Consider the following 21,229-nt stretch of genomic DNA (forward strand, 5'->3'; position numbering starts at 1 on the left):
CTCATTGGATCTTCTTTCTCCTCACCAGCTCCCTTTCTGCCTTTTCCGTCAATAACTGAGTTAATGAAAATTACCTTAACACTTGTCATAAAGAGGCAACAAGTCCCTGGAAAGGACTTAATAACAGATAATTTCGGTGAAGCCCCAACACCAGCAAAGCCAAGTGTGTACTTTGCCCATATTTAGCGTTTCACTCCCCAAGGCTGCCTGAGGAAGTTGTCAGTAAACCTCCCATTGTATGAACATGGTCCCGAATTGAGCTGTCTGGAAAGAAGCCTGGCCCTTCTAAAACATAATTTACCTCCATCTTCAACCCCTGCAGTACACTGCTTCTAGCTTTACTTCTTTCTGGTTGGCTCCATTTCTTGAAATTTAAAGCTTCAATTCCTTTGAAGCTTCTGAGACTAGATAAGTGAATCTCACCATTTTGGGGGTTGCCACCCCGTATCAGTGATTTGTTTTAATTTCCCTCATCCTTAAAGCCCTGGATTTTATAGATATAAAGATAGGGATAAGAACTGAGCAAGAGACAGAGACATGCTTACAGTGAAACGAATTTGCTTTGATCATTTGAGGGACTGAAGCGTTCTCACGGGGAACTTGTCTGTCCTCCCTCTCTCTTTCTCCCTTTCTCTCTCTCTCTGTCATTTGCCCACAACTGGATGGACTCAGGCTGACCTTCTCCCTCTCTGGCCCTGGCCTCCATCTCTGTTCCTGGCCTCTCTCCCCTCTGTCCTCCTTCCGGCACACCTAGTCCTACTTCAGTGTTCTTAACCTCAGACATTTGTCTTGAATGACTCAGGGCCTGAAAAGTCACAGGCAAATCACACAAAACCCTTTCCATAGAGAAGAGAGGAAATGGTGCAGAGGGCTACATGAGTTGGGTTTTATGATCCTCTCCCCTTCCGGCAGGTGAACAAAATCAGGTATTGAGAGTAGAAAGCAATCTCTACAAGCTCAATGGGAAAACAGATAATTAAATGAAATCAAATAAGAAGAAACATGGAACGTCCTTCCAAATGGTTCTGCTTTTGTCTAAATTCTGCCCTTCCTTTAAGGTCAGGATTCACTGCTGCTCAGCTGCCTTACGCAACGACCTCAAAGCTACGGCTGCCCACTCCTCCGGCTTCGGGCAGCACTTGGCATTTCCCTCCTTGGGGCCCCAGCGTAGGGAATGTACTCATCTCTTTTTATGCAAGCATCCTGACTCCCCAACCAAATTTCATGTTCCCTGCCACATATGGCTACTCAATAAATATTGACTTTATTAACAGTGTAAGGTGATTCTGACTGATGCTGATGACAGCCAAGTCGAAGGCCACCTCCCCAGCGAAGCCTTTTCTGAGTATGACTAGAATTTTGGAGCAAGACCCAGAAAGATCCTCAAACCCTCTCTGCCTTCTCTTAACAACTATTCCATGATTTTCTAATTGGTTCTTGTCACCCAAATCTGAGCCTCAGCTCTTCCAGGGCGGGAACCATGCTCTGGCCTTTGCTTGCAACTGCCCTACCCCTGCAATCCAAAACACGCCTCCGATACCCAGCACAGTGACAGAGCAGCGTGGTGACAATAACGCCCTCTCTCCTTTGTCACTACCCCTGGTGTGGAATTAGTAGGCACTCAATAATAAAAATAACAATACTTTCCATTTGAATAATGCTGCACAATTTTCAAAGAGCTTTTAGAAACATTATCTCTAATGAGGTAATGTTCCTCACAGAAAGCCTGTGAGTTAAGTAGGTATAATTAGCGCTAAGCAACAGATGGAAACTGAGGCTCAGAAAGGTTAAGCGACTTGCCCAAGGGCAGACAGCCAGTCTAGCATTCTCGTCTAGGTCAGTCAGCATTTCCCTCTCTGTTGCAGGGTCCCTCCAGACACTCGAAATGCTAGCCTCCAGTCAACGATCAGAATTCAAGCAAGAAAGACCAACGCCAGGAAAATTCACACCTTCCACCAAACCCCACACTTGGCAACACTTGACATTTACCATAAGAGAGATTGATCTAGTGTTTCCCCACAACGTTTTCTATAACTGAATGCCCCTTGCCCAGGCTTGGTGCACAGTAAGCAAGTTTATAAATGGTAGCTGAATGAGCGAAGGATGAAGAAATAAATCAACAAGCAAAACAAATGAATAAACCTACAAGAAGTGCACTGTCACTGCAAATATAACCAAGAGTAGATTTCAAATCTAAAAAATCCACAAGTTTAAGAAAAGCTGATTTCAATTTATAGAATTACAAATGTCGAGATAAAATAGCTCTAACATAAGCAAAGGCCCCCAGAGTAAGCAAAGAGTTTTATTATTTAGTTCCAAAAGGCCGAACCTAAGAATACTACTTTGGAGAAAAGGAAAAGAAAGAAAATTATTCAGGCAGGAAACCCTCCTGACTACAAAAGGGTAAAATGACTTTTTTTTTAAAGATTTTTATTTATTCATTTGAGAGAATGAGCACAGACCAGGACCAGTGTGTGGAGGGGGGAGGGGAAGGGAGAAGCAGGCTCCCTACTGAGCAGGGAGCCCAATGCGATGCGGGGCTGGATCCCAGGATCCTGGGATCATGACCTGAGCAGAAGGCAGATACTTAACGACTGAGCCACCCAGGCGCCCCACCTTTTTTTAACAAAAAATCCACAAGCTTTACTAGAAATGGCTGGCTACATGGAGGAAAAAATGACTTCGGCAACCCAGAATTTCAAATCGTCCTAATAGGTAAGAAATGACAGTAGGTGGCAAGAGAGGGTCAGGCATCTTCCCACAGTTAAAACAACCTTCCAACGCAGTAACTTTTTGCATGCAAATTACGTTTCCTGTTGAATGATCTCATAGTGCTGCCCTCCGGGCTCGGATGTGGCTCCATTCCTTCAGCCTGGGGTATGTTTACTTTCCTTCTGGAATCCTTTCCTTGTACCTTAGGACACCTTTGGACTTTGTACCTAAGGTGGACCTTAGTTCAAGCAGTCACAATCTATTTATTCCCCGACAGAGACTGAGATTTCCCCATCATTCTTCATCCCTTCAACGCCACACGCCTCAAGTTCTATGACCCAGGGGCCATATGGCCAATGAAAACTCCACAGTTCCACCATTCCACCCTAAAACATTGTTTTCTCACAACTTAAGAGAAAAATCATCTTTACAAGACAGCCATCCCTTCCATGCAACTAAGTGACCATTAGCTCAGGTTTTATTTTTTTCGGTAGCTTAAGTAAATATTAATTTAAAGCAGAGTCATACCCAAACATAAACATAAATATTTTAAAGGCCAGTTAAAATCGAATACTTGGTTATTTAATTAGATGCTGGGTAGGTACCTGTCCCCCTTAGATAGTATGATACCCCTTGAGGGCAGGAACTGTGTGTCCGAACGATCGCTGTGTCTAATATATACTAGGCACTTGATATGTATTAGCTGATGCATGAATGAAGATCACCCCAAAAATGTTCTTAGGCTGAACCCTGAGAATTCCATGTTTATATGTCAAAATCGTACCTGTTGCATGGAATTGTAGCTTTTATTTTTCTTACCTGGAACCCCTCCACTGCTACCACTGGTCTAGCTAAGTCCTCTACAGCTGTCCAGGTGCCACTCAAGCCCGCTTGCAGTGAGACCCTTTCTACCACTCTGGTTCACACTAATTCTATCCTTCGGGGCCTTCTACTAATCATATTAGAATATCAGAATCGTATTAGGATCTTACAGATTAGCCCCTAATGGCTCCGTGTGTCTTAGCTCTGCATCCTCAACACTGCTTAGGAACGCCTATGCCTCTTGTACGCACACACAGTGCTGACTTCAAGCAACAGAGTAGGGCTCCGTTACCCTTTGTTTGGATGAGCCGGCTACTTGCCTACCACGCCTATTGTCTTTAACCACTGCTAATCCCAGTGATTTTAAATTTATAGTCAAATGTCTGTTGGCAACTTTGAAGTAAACTAAAGACACAGTTAACAACATACAGACAGCATGTCCCACTGGGTGCTGGAGTGGACGTGGGGAGGACAGTCAAAGCAAAACTTAGGACAAGTATCACCTCTAGCATAAGCTGACCCCCTCCCACAATCCAACAAGAGATAAGAAATCTCATATTAAGAGTCTTTCAACAAAGTCCTTTGAAGTTCCCCTCAAATATATAATTTGAGAGGGAGCAAGGGAGAATACCAAGTCTTTTATTGATTTGCCCTCATTGTGATTAATTCCTAAAAATTCCTAAAAAATTCCTAAAAAAAATGTGTACTGACTATGCCCGGTTTCACTCTTTAGAATGTGGACTTTAGGGGCGCCTGGGTGGCACAGCGGTTAGGTGTCTGCCTTCGGCTCAGGGCGTGATCCCGGTGTTATAGGATCGAGCCCCACATCAGGCTCTTCAGCTGTGAGCCTGCTTCTTCCTCTCCCACTCCCCCTGCTTGTGTTCCCTCTCTCGCTGGCTGTCTGTATCTCTGTCAAATAAATAAATAAAATCTTTAAAAAAAAAAAAAAAGAATGTGGACTTTGGTGCTGCCAATGGCTTATATTTTGTTGGGGTTCATGGAAAGAATTCATATGACATTAGACTGCAAGGGACTTTAGAGATCGTCTCACCACCCCCATCTTACAGATGAGGCCACTTGCCAAAACTGCAGGGGGAGTCCAAGAGTACGGACTCTGGGTTCTTACTGTCCTGGTGCAATCATACGGCGAGTCATCCACTTTTCCAGCCTCTTTGCTTCTGTGTCACAGGGGATAACAGTGCCTCCACCTCCTATGGCTGCTGGAAGGCTGAATGAGGTGATGCACGTAAGGTCCAGAGCTGGGGCATCAGAAGCGCTCGTGAACACCAGGTATCACCTACAAGGGCACACAGCCAGGTGGTAGCTGTGTGAGGACCAGTCCGGGCACCACCCAGCTCTGGGCTCTCTCCCCTACCTGAGTCTCGTGCCAGCCTGGCAGCACTCCCCAAGTAATGGAAAGGAACATTATGCCTCCGAAGACGGACAGGCTTCTGGTCAAGTTAATCTCATGTGGACTAGGTTATTAGGACTCACACAAGGTTCACCTCTGCCCTGGGGCTGCCACCAAAGGAAAAGGCTGCCCTCAGCCTCCTTCCGGAGAGATGAAATATATAGATAGACAGAAACTGAAACCGTCCAGAGTGCTGTCTTCACACTCCTCTTCCTCTGACAGCAAAAGGCTGCAAATGCCTGATGCCCCAGGGAGGCTCCCAATCCTCTCCAGCCACCATGGGGCAAAGGAGTTTGTATAGTTCCCTACGGGGTGGCCAGAAGGGCTCCCCTCATGAATCAGCATGTAGACTGGAGGCTGGCTCACTGAGACCACAGTGTGCAGAATGGTCAGGAAAACAGCCTCCAGAGGAGCCTGGCCTCCATGTCCCTGATGCATTCTGATAGGAGCTGATGACATGTTTCTGTGACTCCTGCGTTTCCCTTCTTTTGGTGAGATCTACACAGGCCCACTGGCAGTATACACATCCCTCTTGGAATGCTGAAGTCAATGCAGACACCCTCACCTTTCTCTTATGACCTCCTAACACCCTTCTGGATGCTTCCTGCTCCTTTGCAGGCCTTTGCAAGCCAACAGGACCTGCCAACCCCACACTTAGAACAAAACCCTCAACGTGGCCTAGATGATGCAGCTCCTGCCCGTCTCTCCTACTCATCAGGCATCCCTCCTCACCTGGCTCACTGTGCTCCAGACACATCTGTGAGTCCTTGCCCTGTGCTGGGCCCATCTGCAGGCTCCGCCCACAGGCCTTCAGCACCCCTTCCATCCATCACCCCCCTCTTAGCCCGGGCACCCCTCCTCACAGAGACCTTCCCTGCCTATCACCCACCCCATCACTCTCTGCCTCCACAGCCTCTTCTACTTTCTTCTTCATGGTACTGATAATTCTGTGAAATTACCTTGTTTATTAATTTGCCTATTTTTTTCTGACTGGCACCACAGAACGTAAGCTCCTCAAGGGCAGAGACCTTGTCTGTTTGTCCTTTTTGTATTTCTAACCCCTAGGTGGAACACAGCAGACACTCAAGACACTTTCACTGAATGGAGTGAAAAGTAAGCAAGCAGAGGTCAGAGAGGCAAAGACACTTTACGAAGGTTACCCAGCTTGCGAGGAGCAGAGAAAAGTCTGGAATGCCAGGCTGGTGTTGTTTCAGTCCCATTCCACCTCTCCAGCACCCCTCACTCACATATTCACTCAGTTATTTATACAGCAAATACTCATTCAGTGCATTCTATGTTTCAAGAATGGTCCTTGGAGTAAAGTCCAAATCAATAGTGCTGGGAGCCCCTTGTCTATAATCCCAAAGACATCTCTGGTGGCCGTGAACAGATCCACTTGCTGGGGCTTTCTGGGATCATTCCACAAATCATCCATCTTCCATGACTGGTCCCAAAGTGACCTGGGGCCTGTCCCTGTCCCAGGACAGAGATTCTCCAGCTGCAGAATGGGTCTTCTGCCAGAAATACGATGATATACAGCCACGAAAGCAGAGAGGGAGGGACACCACTTGGAAGGGTGTGGAACAACCTGACTGAGTTGCCATGTGTCCACCAGAAGCCTCTTCCCATTTGGACTGAACCTGGCAAAGATAATTCGCTGCTCAGGCCTCTGCCAAACCTGCTTCTCAAGGCCCTGAGTGCCAGGAAAGAGGAGGGGGACCAGCCCAGGCATTTCCTGGTCAATCATGGTGCACAGGGGACTAGAGGGGAAGCCAAGGCTCCTCTCTGTGGCCCCATGGAAGGCCATCTCCTTCCCACTCACTGGAACCAGGAGGCCCGAAGGAGGCATCAGGACTGGGCCTGCAGTAATCTGCAGGGCTGCCCTATCCTCAGACCTCCAATTCTGACTGCATTTGCCCTTCCGTGGGGGCTCACATTTGAGACCAGTAGGCCAAAGAAGCAAGAGAGGAAGGGGAGGAGCACGTCTGGAGCTGTAGAACTGAGCTAAGATCTCAGTCCCTGGAGGTAGAACGGACCAAGCTGCTGTCTGTCAGGCAACGCTGCTGTAACAAGGGCAGGAGGAGCTCACCCTGGGAGCACCCACACCCACACGGAGGCACACCTTTCCCTGCGAAGCAATGCCTATAACAGACTAGCCAGATACTCAGCAGACACACGTGAAGCTCCTATGGTATTCAGGCACCGTGCTGGAGACCATACGGACGTGATCCCTGCTCACGCACAGCCTACTGTTGGTGAGTGTTGTGGGTTGCATTGTGTCCCCTGGTACCTGCGAACATGACTCTATTTGGAAATAGTCTTTGCAGACAGCATCAAGTTAAGACAAGTTTATACGGGGTGGGGGGGGAGGCTAATCCAATGACTGGTGCCCTACTAAGAGGAAGGAAATCTGGACACAGAGAGACAGATACCCAGAGGAGAAGGCCACAGGAGGATGGAGACAGAGACTGGAGCGAGATGTCTAGAAGCCAACAAACACCATTAGGAGGAACACCAGGAGCTAGGACAGAGTCGTGCTACAGATTCTCCCTCCTATGGCCCAGAGGGAACCCACGCTGCTGACACCTTGAGTATGGGCTTCTGGCCTCCTGAACTGTGAGAGAGAAAAAAAATTTTAAGCCACCCAATTAGTGGTCATTTGTTACTGCAGTCCTATACACGGAGCACTGTGAGATCCATATACAAACACAGGAGATCAACGGTGCTTAGCTAAGAGACACCACCATCCCCCCTTACCTGCAGGGATGTGTTCCAAGACCCCCAGTGGGTACCTGAAAGCGAGGCTGGTACCAAACCCCACATATACTATGTTTTTACCTATACATGCATACATACCCACGATGAAGTTTAATTTACAAATGAGGCACATGAGGGATTAACAACAATAACTAATAATAAAATGGAACGATTACAATAACATACCATAATAAGTTACGTGAGTGTGGTCTGTCTCCCTCAAAATATCTTACTGTCCTGTACCCACCCTTCTTGTGACGACATGAGATGATGAAATGCCTGCGTGACGACATGCAGGGAGGTGAGTGACGCAGGCACCGTGACACAGCGCGAGGCTACTCCTGACCTTCGGAGGCTACGTTAGGAGAATCATCTGCTTCTGACCTCAGCTGACTGCAGGTAACTGAAACCATGGAAAGCAAAACCACACACAAGGGGGCTGCTGTTTCTAGAAAATGCTATGGAACCACGAAAGGGACGAGAAAGCTTCCTGCAAGAAGGGACTTCTAAGCCTGAGGATACGTACCAGTAAACCAGAGGAACAAATACATAAAGTCGCTTTCCAGGCGTCAATGAAGGCTTCCGGGCAGTGGCACCTGGGCTGAGATACCCAGGACCAGTCGCAGTTAGCCAGGCAAAGTGGACAAAGCAGGATTTCCAGACCAACAGTGTGAGCAGAAGCCCCTCAGCGAAGGGGCAGAGACTCATTCAAGCCCAGCAATGGCGGGGTGTGAGTATGGGGAAAAAGTGAAGGTTTTCTATCACCGCGTGACAAATGACCACAAACTTAGTGGCTTGACACAAACCCGTTTGCTAGCTCACTGTGCTGTAGGTTGGACACAGAGGGGTCAGGTTGTCTGCTCAGGATGAAATCGGGGCAGTGAAATGACAGGGGAGTCCTCACTCAACCTCCATCATGGTGTTGGCAGAGTTCTGTTCTTTGCTGGCTGTCGGCCCAGGTGGCTCTCAACTCCTAGAGGTCATGCTCAGGTCCTTGCTACAGGGCCCCTCCTTCTTGAAAACCAGCAATAGAGAATATCTCACACATCGAATACCCCTGTACTTTGAATCTTCGCACCAAGAAGGACCCCATCACTTTTGAGGAGTCACCTGACTAGGTCAGACCTCCGCCCTTCCATTTGTCCCCCTTTCTCAAAGCCGCTGTGTGGGATACCAAATCCCATCACAGACATGCTGCCCTGTCGTCTAAACAGGACTGCCCCACTATCAAGAGGAAAGGACCGATGGTGAAAGGGTGTAGGGCCTTGGGGGTCATCTCAGAGTTCGACCACCAAATAGCTAGCCAGGTAGGCCAGTGTCATCCTACAGACCAAGACTACACATGTCCCTGCACTTTTCCCTCTGGAACCTATTTCTGCCTGTATTCCTCCTCCGACCCTGTCCAGCTGCCACAATTCAAACTCAACTGCGTTTTGAATGGTGAACATAGCCCAGCTCTCAGGCGTACTATCCAGCCCCTGCTGCCTGCCTCCCCCCCACACAACCAGAATGCAGCCGCAAGCATGGGCAGCTCTGAGGTCTGTGCTCCCCGAGCCTGTGAAGGCCGAACCCGGCCACGAGTCCCATGGCACTGTGTCCCAATCACCAGAAGACCTGATTCCATTCACGAGGTCCCCTTCTGGACATCCTTCCTTATTCTCAATGTCTAACCCTGTTCCAAAGGACTCGAAGGCGCTAGAGAGAGAGCCCTTCCCAGGGCAGGTTGCCGTGTGTCCTAGAGCACAGAGACAGAAACTCCCGTGTTTTCATGTCTCTTCTGCTCTGTACTTGAGGAAGGCTTTCCAAGTTGCAGGACGATGCTGAGAAACTACTCGTCCCCTACACTCAGCCATGCCCGAGTTGCACGAGCTCCCACGGAGCAAACAAGACAAGCACTGCATGAGCCTCCCAGCAAGGGGCTCCCTGTGCATGGGCATGATGCATTCCAGGCCCAATCAAGGATGGGACAGCTGTCCCCTCGCCTGGCTTTCCCAGGCTCCAGCAGCCCAGTCTCACTTTCAGCAGCAAGCAGGTTATGGCCACACCGCGCACCATCCATCTTGGAAAGGTCAGGAACTAAATTTGGAACCTGGCTTTTAGTTCTTTTGCGTCTCTAAGTTATCTTGAGAGGAGGCTAAAGGAAAAGGTTCACAGAGGAACATGCCAGAAAAGAAGTATATATATCAGAGACCGAATATATGTGCCTCGTTTTAATAACCGTTACTGTGATAATGCAGCGACGTCTATATGGCGCTTTGCATGTTCCAGAGCATTTACGTGCATCCTCTCGTTAGAGCCCTGCTATGACTGTGTGAGGGATGACCTATTACCTTTTCCACCGCCAAGAAATCTAAAGGCTAGGGAATAAAGTGACATGGCCGTGCCACTAGTTGGCAGCCGAGCTGGAACCCAGGACAGTGACTGCAGCCTGGCACTCTCTCACTGCCATCACACAAGCTGTGGTCTAGGCCACAGCTTCACAGCATTTTCCCACCTCCTGCAGGTCCCCGAGTGCTCTGGCGTACCCCAGGAAGCCACCCACCATGAAAGGCATGGGGCTCACACCTGGGGCTGGGTGCTCTTGAGGTCCCCTACACCTGCCTTGACCACGCTGACCATGACCCCAAGAGAGCCCCTCGTTGAAATATGGGGCCTCTCTGGCTCTCGGGAACTGCTTCCCATGACTCGGTCCCCCAGAAGGCTCATTTGGGATTTGTAGCTCGTCTCAGGAAGTCAGGATGATTCTGGGTCCCCCACTCCAACCAGAGGTTCTCATCTATTTAGGAGACCTGAAGGTCGATTTGGTTAAGGATGCCAGTTCATGTGAGTCACGGGTCCCTGAAAGAATGCGGGTCTCAAAGCCAAATCTTCTGCTCAGCCCGCAGGGGATATAAACGTGCGTCCTCCTCACCCACCTCCCACACTTACCAAAGGGCACCGCCGACGGGCTGTGTGACATGCCCCTAAGACTTCCACAGACACAACACAGCCTCTGAGGGGCTTATTCCCTACATCCACTGTCCCTCCATTGTCCCTAAACAGATCATCACATATGTTACACATCACATCTGTGTGCTAGGTGAGCCCCCGGTAATTAAAGGACCCTACTCTAGACAAAATACCCCTCCTCTTAGACACCGTAAGAAAGCCGCAGAGCACAGCAGTTACGGGCCTGGACTGAGGACCCACACTCCTGGGGCAGGTGAGTTCATTTCTCTGTGCTCCATTTCCCTGATCTGGAAAATGAGATGATTATAACAATAAGAGAGGTCTCACGGAGTTCCTGAGGACTGAGTTAACACTGGGACGCACTTCGAGCAGCGGCAGCACTGTGGGGGTGGGCCACCTGAGTGTGGATGGGGCTGCTGGTACCACTGCTTGTTGAAAGGCACTAATCCAACATCTTCAATCATACAGAAATCAGTAAGAACAAAGGGACTAAAGAGGAAAAAAAGGCTTCTGGGAAGCCAAAATCCATTTTCTAAAATCCACACATTAAAGCTAATGCACCTTATTCATAAACGAGCCTCCTCTATCAGAATCTATTTACTCTCACTTTGCACATAGCTATGATGGCTTTGGTGATCTGGTGTCTACACTCCCAGGAGGGGGAAACAGCAAATTAAAAGGGCTGGTCCTGGAGCAGGAGACACCCCAACAGGGATGGTGTATGAAAATGATGCCCAAAGACCCTCTCAGGTCACCGTGTTCTGGGCCACCTTGACTTTCCTTCACTCTCTTGATGGCTTTATGGATCTACAGAAATTCACATATTGAATATTTCCAGTGACTGTGCAGTCCCAGAAAAAGCACAAAGTATGTTGAGAATTCTTTTTTTAAAGATCCAGGGATCTGTATTTTACATTCTAGAAAGACTTTCTTCAAATATACTTACATTAAAAGGAGCGTGGTACTTGAAAGGGGTTCTATTACCCAGAGTGTGAATACATATGGAACATTTTCCCCCAAAAAAGAATGCAGATGGATAAAAATGGAGCAAGAGGTGTCACCATACTTAGATTTCAAAGCATCATTTCCTCTCACCCCATCCGCTGGCAAATGCAGAGCGGACAATGCCTTCTCCTCTGAAATATTTAGTGAGGAAACGCTGAGTCAAACAATTGCCCCAGGCACCCGAGGGTTTAGGACGATTAGGAGAAGCACAACGTGATCGGGGAGCTTGCCATCCCCTGGGAAATGCCACGTCCCTGAGGCGGGCTCCCGGTGGGCCTTACTGGCCTCCCTGCTGCGCTGGCCTTGCATGTCCTATCCTGCTCCCAGCTCGCTCCCTTCCCCTGCGGGTCTTCTCCTGTGCGTGGTGTCAAACCACTGCGTTACTTGCGCACGGCATTCCCCATAGTGTGTTCCAAGGAAGACCATTCCTCAAGCTGTCTTGTGGTGGGAAGGTTTGAGGAGGTCCAGGGAGCCCGGGGGCTCCTTAATGTACAGTGAGGCCGCTGTAGCATGATGGCTGAGAACACACCGCTGGAGCTAACTGCCTCCGTCTACACAGCAGTACCTTCACTTTGCTATGTTTCCCAGTGCAAATTACTTCAATTCTTTGAGCTTCGGTGTCCTCCTCTGTTAAATGGGATCATAACAGTATCCATCTCATAGGGTTATTATGATGCTTAAATGCATTAATATACTCAAAGCACTAAATAGTGTTATTATCGTGTTAAAGACTCCAAGGAGTCTTAGAATAAATTAACTTTGGTTGCCTCAGGCTTATCAAATTTATTTTGCAACAGAACCAAGTTTGTTGGTTTTTTTAAATACCTGTTAATACCGCTGCAGAGGGTTCAATCTTTGAAACATTTTGTACCTCCTTCTATGCTCACAGCAACCCTACACACTCCAGAGAACAGACGGAAGAGCCCAAGCGATGGTCCCGTACAGTCCTGAGTTCAAATTACGACCCTGCCACTCACTCGCCAAGTCACTTTACTTCTCCGAGACACCATGTCCTCACCTGAAATAAAGGGATACATCCTGGCAGGGGCCGTTCATTCACTCCTCAAATATTTATCAAGAGCCTGACATGCACCAGTTACGGCTCAAGGCCCTGGGGATAGAGCAGCAAACAAAAGGGCTGAATTCTCCACCCTCAAGGAAAGAAGTAAATAGATATTGTAATTTATTGCTGTGGGGATTAGGAAGAGTGTTTGCAAAGCTCAGGCACCTGCTGGTCACTGAATAAAGGCAATTATTATGACGAAGCAGGTCTGATTACCCCCACTGGCCTCCAGAGACACAAGCAGGAAGGTTAAGTGACTGACCTAAGGCCACGCCACTCAGGTCTCTCTTCCTAGGTCAGCGCCCGCAACCGCAGCTCCAGAATAGCTTTTCAGACATACCTACACCCACGTCCCGCTCAGACCAGATCAATCAGAACCTCGGAGGGGAGACCTCACTCAGTGAACACGGCATCCTGCTAATTCTCTCACCTATTAATACTGTGCAAAAGTCTACCTTAATCCAGCATCTTATTTTTTTAAAGGTGCAGATGAATAGCATAAGAAGCATATGTTGGTTGAACACAGAGAAACGTTACTAATAACAGGAGCTAATGTTTAATAAAAGAATCACTGCTCCCAGGTTTCCTCAAACATCTGTTACGTTTATGCATTCACACAAGAAGCATTTCGTTATGATCATCTGTATGCTTTATTCTGTAGAATGTGTGCTTTCTATAAAAATTGCTACTTAAAAAAATTAATTAAAAAAAAAAATAAAGACAGACTCGGCGCTGCCGCCTCCCCGAGCCCCCTTCACTACATGGCACAGAAAAGGTCCGCACGTGATGCAGTAGCTATGTGGCTTGTTACCTGCGATTAGCTATTAGTGTATTTTATAACCCTGGTATTTCTGCCGAGTGTGTGCGTCCGCTGCTAAGACGACACATACGAGGTAACAATAATAAATCACGTTTTGTTGATGCGTGAAAGCCCACAAAGACTTCTCACTCCTAGACAAGCCTGATGATGCAAGAAATCACAGCTCACTGCAGGGAGATGAGGGGCCCCCAAACTGGCATTTTTATTCACTTCTCAAACAGAAGCTCTGACTTGGGTCTCTTCGCGCCTGGTGGGCAGGCCTTGGACTCGTCTCAGAACTGTAGTGACCTAAACGCAGGACCCTATGGAGTGTCTTCAGCCCCGCCTGCTTGAGGATGGGGGAATCTCAACTTTAGAGTGCTCGGCACACCTTGGCTCCCTGAGCTGGACTGGGAAGGGGCAGACACAGGCTTGTTCAGGCACAAAACACCTGGGGGGTTGAGGGGTGGAGTCCCCCACAGGCCACCCAGGGCTGTCCCTTCAGGGCTCATCGCTCCCCATGAATGTGTCCCTGCTTTGCTCCCCGTGCAGTCCGACGATGAGGGTGAGGCACGTGGACATGTGTCACTCGGCCACATTAGAGTTGCTAGAAATAGGGCATCTTGGTGTCCTCTCTTACCCCTCTGAAGTAAAAGCTAGCCTCAGTGCCACTGATCCTGACTTACCCCAAGGAACCAGATGGAGGGGATGGCTTTCAGCCTCTGGTTCTAAAGGACAACACACATTTTCTGCGGCAGGCGTTGTGCTAAGCATTTCTCATACGTTAACTCAGTTAACCCTCACGGCCAGCCTAGGACGCCAACTCTCATCACTGCCCCAACTTTACAGCATGAAAGAGGAAAATCTGGCATCCCAACCCTCTTCCTAACATAACTCGAGAGCTTCTGACAAACCCATGACCCTGATCTCTCTCCAGTCCCTCCCAGAGAGGCAAGCAAGCCCAGCCCCAAAACAACTCCTTTTCTGGCCTCTCTGCCTCCGACGAGAGCCTGGCTCTTGCTCCAGAAAGTACACAGTGTTGTTCTTTGCACAAGGTCAAATGCCAAATATATTCTCTTCATATTTCAACCCAAGCCAAGTCTTTGCGGACTTCAGAGTTTGGGAGACCTGGGAGTTTTCCACACACAATGAGTTTGCCCTGCTCCCAGAGGCTGTTCAACAGACGCCCTACATACAGTGTTCTTCCCAGGTGACGGCTGTCCACGGGACGGGCTTACGGCTGCTGTAGCGTAAATGACGTGCTGTATAGCGGGGGCACTGCCGGCCACGAGCCTGGGCACAATACACAGAGAAGGCTCGCATCACGGGCCAGTTCGGTTTCATTATTCTTCACTCACAGAAGGAAAAGATAACAAAGATGACGGATTTGGGTGCAAAAGTATATGTCAGGTGGAGCATAAAACAGACTTTTCTTCAAATAATGAGAGCAAGTTCCAAAAAAAAAAAAATTCTATATCGGAATACTTTTCATCTCTCAGAAGGAGAAGAAAGCGGAGTGCTAGAAAAATGAATGGGGTTATCTTAAGGAGGCAGAAGAAAGGAGAGGGTGATGGAGAATGCATAGACGCTGACAACTCCGCAAGGGAAGGCACAGAGCAGGAGCAGGCGCCGATGTGCGCTTGCCAGTGTGTGTGAACGGAAGACTCTGCTAATTCTGCAACAGCGTGAGCGCGCTTCGTTAAACAGTCTGTGCTGGGCCCAACAGAGTGGGAAACCTCTCGGCAGCCGACGTGGCCCAGAGAGAGCTGTGGGTAGGCAGTGGCAGACTGCGGAGGGCGAGCTGAAGGAGGGTCCACTCTACAATGACGAGCTGAGTCACCATCCTCAGAGAGCAGTCCCTGGTCCCCTGCATCAGTCCCCGGGGCAGCCACAGACAACGAGACTCCCGGGGCCCCCTCCAGACACGGAATGGGGGGCCCCGGGGGCAGGACCTGGGAGTCTGCATTCTAACCATCTCTCCAGAGCATTGTTACCCACTGAGGTCTGACAACCACTGCTGTTGCCATCGTCCCTCCTCTGCTGTTTCTGAGAGCAGGGCTCTGAAATAGCACTTCTTATTTAAAAGATGGGACCATGCCATGAAAGTAATGGGAGAATTCTCAAGCTTTTATTTAGGGGTACCTAAGTGATTGGAGGACCATGTTCTGGCGTGACAATGAAGCTCAACAAACAGTGGCTATGTGTCTACTATCTCAGGGCCTCAGTGAGACTACAGATGTGGACCGACGTCCTCTCCTCCTGTGCTGGGCCCTGAGCTCGGCCTCCCCCACGAGCAGGCCAGTCCTCCTGGGACCCCTGGGCTGCCAGAGAGACAAGTCTGAGCTAGCAACCTGTCTCTCTTTTACATTTGTGAACATTCTGACCTTTGCTCCTAAGGCTCTACTCCCTCCAGTTTCCCTCCTAACCTCTCAGGCCAAAACTTCGTCGCGCCCTCTGTGGCTCCTCTCCCTCTGTCTGCCCCTCAACTGCATCCAAGGACACCAGCTCCTCTTGCCATCCACCCTGCCGGTGCTCCAAGCCGGGGCCATGGCTTCTCCTTCCATCTATCCTCTCCCTCCTCCCTCTTTAGCACCAACTGCCTCCTGAGACCCTAGCCCATATCTACTGCCTGTTGCATGTCTCCATCTGCACGTTCCATGGGCTTCTCACTAACAAAGCTCAAATTATTCCCCTCCGTGCTTTCCCCTTAAATGTGACCTTTCTCCTGACTAATGGCACATCACCATCCTGGGAGTCAGTCTCTGCTTCATCTGCAATATCCAACTGGTTACAAGTCCAGGGAAGTTTACCTCCTAAATCCATCACCCTCCTCCCTATCCCTGTTGTCACAATCATCCAGACTTCTGCAGGTTTTTTTTCTTCTTCACAGTGAGGCCTCCATCCAAGCCATCTTTCTTATGCTGCAAAAGCACACTTTCCCAAATATACTCCCAGACCCAGCCCTCTCCTGCTCTTAAGATCTTCAGGATCTTCTCATTGCCTGCAGTTAAGTTCAACTGCTGGCATGGGCCAGGAAGCCCCCCATTACCTGGCTCTTCTCATTCACTTGAAACTCTAGTCATAAAGGGCACAACCACAGGGCCTTTGCACATGGGTATACCTCAACCTGAAATGACTCTTTTGGCCTGGAAATCACCTCTTATTGGGAGATGTGACTCAAATATGTCCTCCCATGTGAAGACTTATGTTATTCCCTTCCCAAAAGCAAAATGAGTCTGTGCTTCCTCCCTGACACCCCGGCCCCTTATAAGACCTTTCACTATTTGCAAACATCTGTACGTGTTTATCTTTCCTGTCTGCTTCTTGAAAAATCCCAAACACTGTGCCTGGCTCTTGGCATGGATGTTTGTCAAATGACTGAAGGAGCATAAGATAGACCCATGGAAGGAAATACCAAAGGTAGAATACAAGGCAAGAGGCTACTGCAAGAGTCCAGGCAAAAGGCCATGATGGCCTGGGCTGGGATGCTATCAATGACAAGATGGTAAAATTGCCACCTACCCCCAACACGGAGCCCTCACCATGGTGCTCTTCTAAGAGCCTTAAACATCCTGTCTCATTAATCCTCACAGCAACTCATGAGGTAGATATTTCCATTTTACAGACAAAGAAGTGAAGGCATAGAAAGTTTACGGAAATGACTTTGGAAATAGAAAGGAAGCTAAATGTGATATACCACCGACAGAGAGACCATATCAGAATCTGCTCGGATGAGCACGGCGAGGGGCAGAAGATGTTCAAGATCACTGTACGACATCAAGGTTGGCAGAGCCAGCAACTGGGCTTAAGGCGAAGGTCAGAAGCAATGTTCCTGTGTGGTTTCTTTTGCTTTCTTTTTTGGAGACCAGTTGAGTGAGGAAAGAAAAGTTGAGTCCTCTGTGGGCTTGTCTGTTTGAGGTGTCTACAAGACATCCTGGCACCTATCACTGTGGCACTGTGTTTCCTGATGGCCGCCAGCCCCGCTCCACCCCAGAAGCCTGTGACAGAGCCTTACTTCCATCTACCAGGCCAGGGATTGGAGCTTCCAGAAGACGAATCAACTCCACAGGATGATCCAGATTAAGATAGAAAGTGGTAAGGCCAAGGCATGAACCCACATCAGTCCAGCCCAAAATTTAGCTCTATCCAAAAAGCCAGTAGTTCCCAAACCTGACTGATCCTTAGCCCCCCAGCTCCAGCCCATGAGGAGTTTTTCAAATGCATATTCCCAGGCCATGTCCCAGAACTACTAAATCTGAATCAGATCTACCAACACATTGGCATCTTTCCACTGAAGCTATCCAAGTGGTTATAACAATCAAGGCGGTCTCAGGAGTCACTGCACTAGTCCACGGGCCTCTCTAATGTCAGAAATACTAGTCCAGGCCTTAGGAAAGAGCTCAGAGGTGAACACATTAGTCTAGAAACAACTTACCTAGAAAGGGAACATGAAATTGTGGCAGTAGCTGAGCTCACCAAGAGACCACAACTAGAGAAAATAAAAAGACCAGGACAGCAACCTGGTCAAAGTTCCCGTAGAAGCAAGACAAGAAGCTAGGAGAAGCAGGAAGAAAATGGTAAGAGATAGGAGGGGACTTAATAGTAACTCTGCCCCAAAGCCAAGGGTCAAAAGATTTCTGCAGAGGAGCATCTCACAACATAGATGCTGCAGAGAGAAAGAGGGAAGAGGAGGGCCCAAATCACAAGGCTCATATTGGTTACAACCAGGGAGCAGAATGATAGCCTGGCCTGTAAGCCAATGTGGGTTTGGCTTGGTTAGTTGTTTCAGACCCCTGGGCTACCATGCTCCCTCCCTTTAGGTCAGTGGTCTTCACTGTCCCAGGGAAGGTATGACACAGTGGAATGCAGAGAACAGGAGTTACACCATGGCTTCAGAGTTCGAGGAGTGCAAGCTAGGGCGCTGAGGACAGTCTGGATGGCCACAGGAGGATTTTTTTTTATAATGTTTATTTTGTTATATTAGTCACCATACAGTACATCCCAGTTTTTGATGCAATGTTCCATGATTCATTATTTGCATATAACACCCCACAGGAGGATTCTGCTGGGCCACCTTGCTGCAAACAAAGATCCCAAGATGGCGAACCTGGGAGCATCAGCCAGGAAACAAAAATGAGTGAGACCTGGGGTATGTCCCTAAAAGGGGGCCCATGAAATCTTCACCATGTCCCCATTCCCACAGCCCCAGCATGGCCAGGAGAGGTCCAGAGCTGCAGATCAAGAGACCCCATGTGGGAACAAAAGACCACACTGCCTGCGTGGGTCAAAGACCAAGGCCCTTCCAGGAGGGACAAGGCCACTTCAACAGTGTGGATCAACCACACCAAGAGCAGCATGTCCTCTTGGCTCCGTAATGCAGGGAAGGGGCTGAGAGCCCTGAAATTACAGAGGTGAGGTCTATGGTTCCAGCCAATGGGACGTGCCAATCAGACAGCATGTTCAGTGATAGGAAAGCAAGAACAAGTTGCATTTCTTTCCCTCCTGAGTTTGCCAACTGAGATCCATGTCTTTCACTTTCTAGAGATGGGGACGGAACACAGAGAGCACGGAGCTGAAGAGAGAGCAAAAACAAACTGGCAGAAGTGGCAACTTCAGACTCTTCCCGAAAAAAACATTTCAAAATTAAAATTTAAAAATTACATATATATTAAAGGAATTTCAAGGATAGAGCAGAATTAGGGAAGAATGTGCCTATGTGTTTGCGTGTGTCCATGTGTATGTCCGTCTATGTGTGCATGCATGTGTTTCTGTGTATCTATGTGTATGTGTATGCTTGTGTATGTGTATGTCTCTATGTCTCTATGTCTGTCTGTGTCTATGTCTATGTGTGTCTGTGCTTCTGTGTGTATATGTCTATATGTCTGTCTGTGTATATTTCTATGTGTGTCTCTGCATATGTGTGTCTCTGCATGTGTCTATGTCTGTATCTGTGTGTACATTTGTCTGTGTGTGTCTGTGCATATTTCTATGTGTGCACCTGCATGTATGTGTCTCTGTATGGGTCTGTTTCTGTGTGTATATGTCTGTGTGTCTATCTGTGTCTGTGTCTGTGTGTGTATATGTCTGTGTGTGTGTCTGTGTGTGTGTTTGGACTGGGGATAAAGGAAACGTGAGCACGATTCCTTCACTTACTAAGTCACTGGCCAACTGTGGCTTTAAAGAGGTGGGAACTGCTCTAGCAACTAGAAGCCCCTTTTCAACCTCGCACACTCTGTTCCACACCCCCCAAATTCCTAGTGTAATGTTACGACAAAGTTCACTGGCTGTCCCCATCACCTGTCTCTCTCCACCCGTGTAACCTCCCCCCTCATTTGAAAGGAATAAAGAGCAACAAGCAGCTGACATTGGGAGGTCTTGTGAGGCCTGGGCTAGCATGCTGGTGTTATTCTTTTTTAAAAATACAGCTTTATTGAGGTATAATTTACATACCATAAAAGTCACCCATTGCTAAGTATATGACTCAATGATTTTTAGTACAGTTACACAGCTGTGCATCCAGCTTCAGAACACCTCCATCACTCTGCGGTGGGATTTTAAACTGTCCCTCCAGCAATCTCTGCACCCAGCAAGCTCTGGAGTAGGTCCAACACCACCCCTCATCGCCCCGCCAGCCCCACCCCCCCCACCAAGTGGGGGCTTCACAGACCCAGACCGCAGCCAGCCCAGGCTCCCCTCTCTGTGCAGTGCCCCCCCCACCCCTGTGCTGCTGCTAACCCCCCAGGGAGCTGGCCCCAAGGGGCTGGGGTAAGAATAAACGCAAACTCTCTAACCACTTCCCCACTGCTTTTGCCTGGAGTCCACCCAAAGCCTCACTGTCTTCAGAGTAAGACACAGATTCTTTTTTTTAAATTGCAGATTAAGTGTGAAGCTGCGGGGGTTTCAGGAGGCCCCGTGCTGGGGGAGGGAGGTAGATACACAGAGAAGGGTAGCCAATGGAAGATGCTCCTGCTTTTCCAGGGGCCGTTTAGGAGACACTTTTGCTTGTATTTATTCTGACACAGTAAAGATTTCTTGCCTGTTAAGAGACAAGGTCATGCCTCAGAAGGCCGCACGGACTGCAGCTAACGCTCTCCCTGCTGGCTCTGGCCGTGTCATCCCTCGGAGCTCCCGGGCCAGCTCTGGAACCTGTCCCCGGCACGCGGCCGAGCCAAGCCCTAAGATACAGCAGCCCAGCGTGCACCACAACACCTTACCCAATGTGGAGCTTGGTCTAATCGTCCCAACTGGGGAACATGGCAGAGAAGTTTAAAATGTACCTCAGCTTCAGTGGCTGAAGGGGCTAAAGAAAAGGTCGAAGATGAAAAAGCCAAAGAATGACAGCCGTGAAGCCATCAGCAGCCAGCAACCAGGGAAAGGAGAATTTGGTAACCCTCCTGCTTCTTTCCGAAACGATCTCATCAGACAGTCCAATCTCACTAATTAGAGGAAGGTGCTGACGACAGGGAAAGATGCGTTTGGTGGGAATCACATGAAAAGTTATGGTGTCTCTGCGGGGGAGGGGGAGAGAGACAGGATTTTCCTATGGCCTGTGGCAGAGGCATCCCGGGCTGCCCCGATTTTGCCAAGTGCATTCCAGAGCTCTTTTCCTCCCATGCCCAGACGGAGCAAAGGCCTCTGTAATGACTTCACGCTCAGCCAAAAGTAAACACACTCCGCGCTTTTTCCATGGACAAATTCTAACCCCGAATTG

General features: G+C 48.8%; 1 protein-coding gene across 29 annotated transcripts in view; it reads right to left on the reverse strand.

The window, feature by feature from the left end:
• The window catches only part of CACNA1C (calcium voltage-gated channel subunit alpha1 C), a 734,056-nt gene that overhangs the window by 561,873 nt on the left and 150,954 nt on the right, over positions 1-21,229 (reverse strand). The window lies entirely within an intron of this gene.

The sequence above is a fragment of the Ursus americanus genome, chromosome 25 (genome assembly GCF_024610735.1).
Source record: "Ursus americanus isolate L20-20 chromosome 25, mUrsAme1.1.p, whole genome shotgun sequence".
NCBI classification, from domain to species: domain Eukaryota; kingdom Metazoa; phylum Chordata; class Mammalia; order Carnivora; family Ursidae; genus Ursus; species Ursus americanus.